The 9,047-nt window shown below is 42.7% G+C and overlaps 1 long non-coding RNA gene across 1 annotated transcript; it reads left to right on the top strand.

The window, feature by feature from the left end:
* Positions 1–6,860: 6,860 nt before the first annotated feature.
* On the top strand, positions 6,861–8,242 carry LOC133462713 (uncharacterized). The gene is made up of 3 exons (XR_009784273.1): positions 6,861–7,048; positions 7,393–7,455; positions 8,170–8,242. It is a non-coding gene; the product is annotated as an uncharacterized LOC133462713 (long non-coding RNA).
* The last annotated feature ends 805 nt before the right edge of the window (positions 8,243–9,047 follow it).

Raw genomic sequence — 9,047 nt, 5'->3', positions numbered from 1 at the left:
CAGCTCACACTGGACTGTAAAGGAGAACTCAATCAGTGCAAAGGCATTATTGAGGATCTAGTTCAGTCGTCCAAAACGCTTGAAAAAGACGGTGAGGTTAAGTCCAAGCAGGAAGAGGCCCATAAGTTGGTCCTTGATGAAATAGAAAAATTTAAAAAGCAACTGGAAGAAGAAACAAACTCACATCTTGATCTGATATCTAAACTGGAGGCACAGGAAACATTGAAATCAAGTGTAGAGTTCAAGTTTGCAGAGCTGAAATTTGCCCTGGAAACGTCTGAGTCTTCTGCAACAGAAAACATCTCAGAAATGATAAGTGTCTCATCACAAACTGACAATGCTTTTTTCGAAAATGTATCAGAACCTGCTGCAAACGTGGGGGTGTCAGGCCCAGAAGAGGTCTCTGAGCTGAAAATGACCACTGAATCGCAATTGGTTTCTGAAGTTTCTGAACAAAAAGCCAAGAAGCGTAGACACAGAAAAAAGAAAAAGCCAGAGCAATCTGACGATGCAAATCAACCTGAAGATGGTGTACCAACAGCAGACTTGGTGATTGATGTAGAACTCACCGAAGAAAGTAACCAGCCTGAGGTCGGTGATAACTTGGCTGCAAAAGTGGGAGACCCTGAACCAGAAGTGTTGTCCAAACTGTTACCAACCCCTGAAACAACATCGGTCTCCGAACAGGATGGGGTTGCTGGACAAAAAGCAAAGAAGCGTAAGCGCAGAAAGAAGAAGTCAGGAAAATCTGAGAATGTTAATCAGGTCATTGAATACCTACCTCAATCAGAAGATGGTATACCAACACCAGACTTGATGATTTTGCAAGATTTGGCAATAAAAGTAGGAGTTTCAGAACCAGAGGGCGTCTCTGAGCTGGTGGGGGCCGATGCAAAGGAATTGGTCTCCAAACCAGAATATATTTCTCAAATAGAAACAGAGAAATCATCACCAACGGAGCCTGAACACAGCAAAGACAAGATGTTAGAAGTTGTTGTAGAGAATAGCAACAATGAGCTTAACCAAGACTTTGCTGCAAACGTGGGGGTGTCAGGCCCAGAAGAGGTCTCTGAGCTGAAAATGACCACTGAATCGCAACTGGTTTCTGAAGCTTCTGAACAAAAAGCCAAGAAGCGTAGACACAGAAAAAAGAAAAAGCCAGAGCAATCTGACGATGCAAATCAACATGAAGATGGTTTACCGACAGCAGACTTGGTGATTGATGTAGAACTCACCGAAGAAAGTAACCAGCCTGAGGTCGGTGATAACTTGGCTGCAAAAGTGGGAGACCCTGAACCAGAAGAGTTGTCCAAACCGGTACCAACCCCTGAAACAACATCGGTCTCAGAACAGGATGGGGTTGGTGGACAAAAAGCAAAGAAGCGTAAGCGCAGAAAGAAGAAGTCAGGAAAATCTGAGAACGTTAATCAGGTCATTGAATACCTACCTCAATCAGAAGATGGTATACCAACACCAGACTTGATGATTTTGCAAGAGTTGGCAATAAAAGTAGGAGTTGCAGAACCAGAGGGCGTCTCTGAGCTGGTGGAGGGCAATGAAAAGGTCACTGAAACAGCATTGGTCTCCGAACACGATGGGGTTTCTGAGCAAGAAGCAAAGAAGCAGAGACCAAGAAGGAATAACGGGTCAGTAATTACTGAGAATTTGAAACAATTTGAAGTAATTGAAGGACTCCCTGAACCGAAGGATGCTGCTATAAAAGAGGACACCAAAATGGTATATAATCCTTCACTGTGGAGACAATTTAAGAAGTTCCTCACCCCGGCATGTCTGCGTCAGTACAAGCACAAGAACACAGTCCAAGATTGAGTGGAAAAAGCAACCGGGTTGTCACCAAGTAAACAGCAAAAACAAGATTGACGAAACAAAATTGAACAGTTCCAAAACCGAAGCCATACAAACTGGCACCCCTCACCAGGTCCAGTCATCACCCATAACCACCATCTCCTTCTCCGGTCAAGACATGCCCCTCTCTACCTCTGTTACCAACCTCGGTGTGAAGCTGGACCCACAACTTACCTTTGTAAACCACGTCAAACATCTGTACAAAACATGCTTTTTCCACATAAGGAGCATATCTAAACCCCTTCCTCACTTTCTCCGATGCAGAAACACTCGTCCACGCTCTAATCTCCTCCAGGCTCGAATACTGTAACAGCCTGCTCATCGGTATCCCCAACAAACACCTCTGGAAACTTCAATTCATTCAGAACTGTGCTGCCCGAACTCTGATGAAAACTCGTATATACGACCATATCACCCCTATTCTTCAGAACCTACACTGGCTTCTCATAACCTCAAGAATCCAATACAAGATTTCCCTCATCACCCGCCTCTGCATCTACAGCAATGTCCCTCAATACCTCAAAGACCTCGTTACCGCTCACCAGTGTCGGGACCTACGCGTTATTTAGTAACGCATTACAGTAATGCTGTTAGTTTTGGCGGTAACTAATACTCTAACACATTACTTTTTTAATTCAGTAACGCAATTACCGTTACCAAACGGTGCGTTACTCCCTTATTTCTGGCTACAGTGAAGCTTTTTTTCCCCGCACGCGGAGACCGGAGGAAACGTAGTGTGTGTGCATTCAAAAACATGAGCGGTCATGGCGAGCCAAGAGAGCAAGGAGAGTTTTGCAACGTGGATATATTGTCATTACAGTAATCCCTCGTTTTTCGTGAGGGTTACGTTCCAAAAACAATCCGTGATAAGTGATTTTTTATTTACAATTATTATAAAAGGCTTCAAATTGCAGAGATCAGCACCGCCTTGCACGTATTTCACTGTTCTTCTGAGCCGCTGCATCCTGACTCTGTAGCGTCTTTTTCTCCTAAAGCCTGCAGTGCAGGTGTGTTTTTTCGAGAAAAGAAAATAGTTATGGGTCGTTGTTGTCGTTCTTTTTTCTTCTGGGCAAAAAGATTCTGATAAACCAACATGCCACCATGGATTATATCTGAGACTGTAATGAACGATTCATCAAAGGGTCCCGTTCTTGAGCTGCTCGCTGAAGCTCATTGGCCATTCTCCGCTTGTTTGTTGTTTTTGTTGGTCTAAGTAACAGAGTTACTAACTGAGTTACTTTTTAATGAAGTAACTAGTAACAGTAACTAGTTACTATTTTTCAGTAACTAGCACAACACTGCCCCTCACTCATCCACCCGTATCCTCTGCTCACAAAACACCAACCACCTCCCCCACGACTCCGCTCCATGGGAGGCCGAGCCTTCTGCTCCGCTGCCCCCACATCTAGAACTCCCTCCCTGAACACCTACGTCCACCCCAGTCTGGGGACACTTTTAAAAAGGGGCCGAAGACTTTTCTGTTCAGGAAGTGATCCACTGGGCGGTGCCTCTCTCCCTTCTTCTTTTCCCCTCTCTTCTCTTCTTCCCTTCCTCTCTTCTCCATTTCCATTTTTATTTATTATAAGTATCTCACAGCCATCATTTTTGTCCATCGTTCCTGTAGTTTCTTGTGCTGGCCCCCTTTTTTCTCTTTTGTGCATATTTGCAGGCAGGAGCTTCAGGAGCTGCGTGCTGGCCTGCGGTCCCCCCTCTGGTCATCCCGCTGCTGCTTCCACCTGCCTGCAGTCCCCCCTCTGGTCATCCTGCTGCTGCTTCCACCTGCCTGTGTGGATGTCTGCTGTGTGCTGCTGACGTCCCCGACCACCCCAGTCTGGCCTTCGGCAGGAGGGCCCCCCCTTATGAGCCTGGTCCTGCTCAAGGTTTCTTCCCTCATAACCCTGCATTCACACTGAAAGCGTCACGGGCATCATAAGCAGCCGGTTGCCATTCATTTTCTATGAAAACGCGAATCGAGAGGCAGTGGGAGCAGCGCGTCAATTTGAAGTTGAAACATCTGAACTTTATGCAAATGAGCAGCTGCGCCCCAGAGGCAGCGTCCAATCACAGACGCCTCAATGCAGATTGTACTTTCGTGTAGACACAAACGTACACTCCGGGGATCGGGCCTCCCCTGGCCGTGGGGTGCACGGGCGGGCGCGGCGGCGTGGTGGCACCATTCCCAGGTGTCTATGTCTTATGTTGTCAGTATGAATGGGGGGATGTTGGACCATTTCCCCCTCCGTCTGGGGGCTCCGGCGGCGCCGGGGGCGCCCGTGGAGGTACGGTGGGGCCCTGGCCCGGCTTGGAGGGCCGGCCCCCGTCTACTGGATGGCCGGTGGGGGAACATGGGTGTCTTACCGGGGCCGGCTCTGCTGGTCCTGCTTCCTGGCTTCGGCCTCTTCTCCCCCTCCTTCCCCCCCTACACGATTCATACACACATAGGCGAAGGGGCGGGGGGTCCGGGTCGTGGGGGGCATTGTCCCGCGTGGCCCGGCACTCCCCGCCTCACGGTTTTAACAGCAATGTAGACACTGCACATTCAACACTTAATAAATACATTTGACAAGGACACGTAGTTCGGGAGGGGGGGGTCGGTGTCAAATCGATACTTGGCCCTCCCCCTCCCTGTTTTTATGGCATTAATCACATGCACTCAACACCAGGGGCGGGAGGGGGGCCCACATCACCCGCGTTCCCTCGCCGGCCTGGGATAGGTGGGTCGTGATGCCCGGGCCTGGCGGGGCTCGCCGTGCAGCCTGGGGTACCTTCTGGCGGTGCTGGACCCCCCCGGGGAGGGGGAAACGGTGCGTGACTGTGTGTCTGTGTCGGTGAGAATGCGGTGTGGAAGGGTCCTGCCATGGAGGATTTGGGCCTCCATTGGCAGGACAACAAAACTTAATAATTTATCAATATTATATTATACAAAGATGGTTATTATTATTATTATTATTATTATTATTATTATTATTATTATTATTATTATTATTATTATTATTATTATTATGTATAGTATATCTTATTATTAGTATAGATATCGGATAGGTGAATGGATGAATGAATGGGATGCCTGGGTCTGGGGCCCTCCGTTGTCGGGCCTGTGCGGGTATCGCCCTGTTGGGGGGTTCCCTCTCTCCGGGCCCGTCTCCGGTCGCTTTCAGTGTGAATGCAGGGTAAAGGGGAGTTTTTCCTTGCCACTGTTTGGCTTAAGGTTTTTCTCCCACTAGGGGAGTTTTTACCTGCCATTTTTTATGTAATAATTGCTCGGGGGTTTATGTTCATGTTCTGGTCTCTGGAAAGATCCTAAAGACAACTTTTGTTGTATTAGATATAATTTATATGATTTATATAAATAAAATTGAATTTAAATCTTTCCCTGGTCTTTTATAGATGTTTCTATTGTCTCTGTGCTTTTATGCTTTTACTTTTGGTTTTTTGTGTCTTGATTTTATTCCTTTTTGTTTATTTTGTTTGCTGGTATCTGTAGCACTTTGAGATTATTTTATGAAAAGTGCTTTACAAATATACACGTATATTACAATGTATTATTATTATAGATGAAGAGCATCGCAGAGGTTTATGTTCACTTTCAGTAAAAGTTTTGGGTTTCCTCCCATTATTAACTTTTACTTCAAGAAATCAGTCCATTCCTAGTAAAGAATAAATAAAAGGAGTTAAAATCGAGAGTTTTTTTTACATCAATCTTTTCATCATACTGTGATTCTCGATTGGTGGGAAAGTGATATGTACAAATTATCTGCCCTATTGTGGCTTTTTTTTTTAAATTATTTTTCTAAAAACTGGTCATGTACATGGAGAAATCATCTTCAACATTACTGAATTATCATTATTGAAATGAAGAATACATAACAAATATTTGAAAGGAATTAAATATTTTTTATTTTTTGCGTGTTTATTGGATAAAGGCGTCATCCAGAGGTCCTACGTTTGCATCTTTTCCAGGTTGCAAACTTCGCATCGCCTATACTCAGTACTGGAGTTGAGGGGGATGAGGGGGGATGGCATCCCCCCCTGAAATAAAAACGGTCAAAATCATCCCCCCTGTAAAACTGCCACCCCTCCTTTCCATCCCTTATGTCATTTCATCAATGAATGTGGTTTTACTGCTATTTCAACATTTAGAGTCATCACCAGAAAAATAACACCAGAAAAATAATTTATTTGACAATTTTCACCTGTTCCAAGTACATTTTCACTTGAAATAAGTAGGAAAATCTGCCATTGGGACAAGATTTATCTTCTCATTACAAGCAAAAAAAATCTTGTTCCACTGGCAGATTTTTCTACTTATTTTAAGTGAAAATCTACTTGAAACAGGGGAAAATTGTTGTTTTTTCCAGTGATGAGTCTTGTTTTAAGTGTAATGAGATTTTCTTACTAAAATGAGACATTTTAACTAGAAATGAGACAAATATTCTTGATAAGATTTTGAGTTTTTGCAGTGATCCATTTTACTTATCCTGTGAAGGACAGAGTCATATTGATAAGTTCAGAAAACTGTTTTTTATTGTTGTGTTTTGATGTATTTGATGTAAGCCCAGTGGATATTTAAAGCTTACAGAAGGCTGCATTTAACTGCTGTTATGTCATTCCTGCAGTATTTCTGCAGGTCTTTGGTCAGTGCTATTATTTGTAATATATTATATTATTTGTAATCAGCACAAATTATCTGTCCCCATATGATAAAATCCACCATCCCCCTTGATTTTTTTTTTTTTACAACTCGAGTACTGGTTGTAGCCTCCCTCTCTTTCAAAAAATATCCCCTGTATACGTTAATTATTCTTTGCTTTGAACATTAGTTGTGCTGTATTGAAACTTTGCTGTCAGACCGATTTGCCAAGATTTCTAGTTTATTAAGGACGTGAGTAAAACCCAAGCGGTAAACGCCGTGCTACCCTCCAAAAGCAGCAGGGGGCGCTGGTTCACCTGCCAGGCTGGATACAAACCACAGAAGGAGGCGAAGAAGAAGACGAAGGAACGGGCTCCAGAGAAAACCGAAGAAGAAGACAATAATGTTTCCATCTGTCAAGAAGACTCTAAAATAAAACTAAAGTTTGTGACTAAAGTCGGTGTCAACAGAGGGAGATTTACCGGCCGTGGCAGGCAGTTGTTTGGGTGAATGTCTGCTGGAAATGGCGGGACAAAGTCAGCCCGTTGTTAGGTACAAATGGCATGTTTATGGAGTCATTGCTGCTGCGACCTCTGACATATAAGATCAGACACGATAATAAACAGCTTAGATACAAGTCCCCCCCTTTATTTGAATAACCTTGTTTTGACATTTTGTCCTGTGGATCAATATCTGATGATGTAGGGAAGTGTGCTCAGTGTGTCTGAGCTTGTTTCTATTTGTAAAGGTTGGAAGTCTCCTGTTGTCCATGATAAAGTGAAGCTGAGGGGCTGATACCTGTCTGCTAAAGCAGAGCAGTTTGGGGGGAGACTGGTTGTCTGGTTGTTTGGTTTTACCCTCCCCTCATGATCTGACTCCTCTCACTCTGTTTTCAGTGTTATCCCTGATGATGAGGGGAAAGAAAAGTTCAAGAAAAGTGAAAATGTTGAATTTTACAGGTAGGTTCAACATGTAATTTAAGCCAGTTCACTAAATCAACCGGTGTGCGTAAATATATATATATATATATATATATATATATATATATATATATATATATATATATATATATATATATATATATTAGTTGTGGGGAAAAAAATTGATATTGCAATATATTGTTGCGCTCTACAGTATGTCGCAATAAATAATCGATAAACTGGCGGCAAATATCGATATTTTATTACAACACATAATGGATTTACGCGGCTGTCACCGCACTATTGTTCATGCACTTTAATTTGTCCAGCTGTACAGTGTTTACATTTACAAGACTAGGAGGCAGTGAGGTACTATACAAAACTAAGTTGCTTACTGACTTTTCAGTATTCAATCAGTATCTGGACTCTTAAGTTTTCTACTAATTCAAAAACAATCAAGACCATAAATAATAAATAAATGTTTTGGCTTTCTGTTATAATTTCATCCACCCTGGCTGGTTATAATGTGTTTTGCTTTTTGTTTTGTTTTTTTTATTTGAGTTACAATCTTTATATGTTATAATTCAACTTGAAATTGAGACGGCTGATTCGGGGAAATGTCGCCATCTGCTGGACGAATAATTGCACTGCTACAACAAACGGAGGGGAAACGCGTTCTAGATAAAACCATAATAAACCATATTAAAATTTAAAGAGAAACACATTTAATAATTAAATGTGTTTCTCTTTCAGATACGTGGACCCGGAGAACAACTAGACAACGTACTTGCCAAGAACTAACGAGACTAATTCAGTTTAACAGAGACCAGTGTAGTGTAGGGGGGTAAGGGTGGGACTGATGTGGCCCTGGTTTTACATGGTTAAAACTCACAGCAGCACTACTATTCTAAATGAGCCCGAATCCTGTAAAATTTGTCTCAGTGCAGCTCCTTATGTGATCTGCAAATCCGTTGAAATCTTGAAAGTGTCCTGGAACAAACAAAGTCCCAAAACATGTTGAGGACCTCAGGTGCCTTCTTTCTTCCACCACCACATGCATTTTTCCTCCTGGTAATTCCCACCCCAGCCAAAATTGGACCAGATTACCCAGCTCAGATGGAGAGGCTGCAACAGTAAAGAAGGGAACGGAAAAAGGATGGTGTGAGCAAAATGTTACATTCACAATATCACAGCAATGCATTTCCATTTACACATCACCATTAGTCATGTATTGCAAGTTAGACTGGAAACATGCAAGATACTACACAAGAGACATGCAATTTCTGTGTGGCGATACAGATACTGTAAGTATATAAGCACTGGGAGAACATGCAAACTCCACACAGAAAGACCCTGCCGGCCTGGGAGTCGAACCGGCGACCTGAATGACATAAAGATGGATGGAACTCTTTCTTTTGTCAGTCCTATTGGAGTGAAATAATTACTATTTCAATTAAAATCCAGTTTTTATTTATATAGCATCAATTACAATACAAGAATCCTAACATCTTCAACTCTGCTTAAGAATATTTGTCTTATTTCTAGTTAAAATGTCTCATTTCTTTGTCAAAAAAATCTCATTACACTTAAAACAAGACTCATCACTGGAAAAAACAACAATTTTCACCTGT

This window comes from Cololabis saira, chromosome 16, assembly GCF_033807715.1.
Source record: "Cololabis saira isolate AMF1-May2022 chromosome 16, fColSai1.1, whole genome shotgun sequence".
Taxonomy (NCBI): domain Eukaryota; kingdom Metazoa; phylum Chordata; class Actinopteri; order Beloniformes; family Belonidae; genus Cololabis; species Cololabis saira.
Note: the sequence above shows the minus strand (reverse complement) of the source record. Positions and strands in the feature narration are given on the sequence as shown.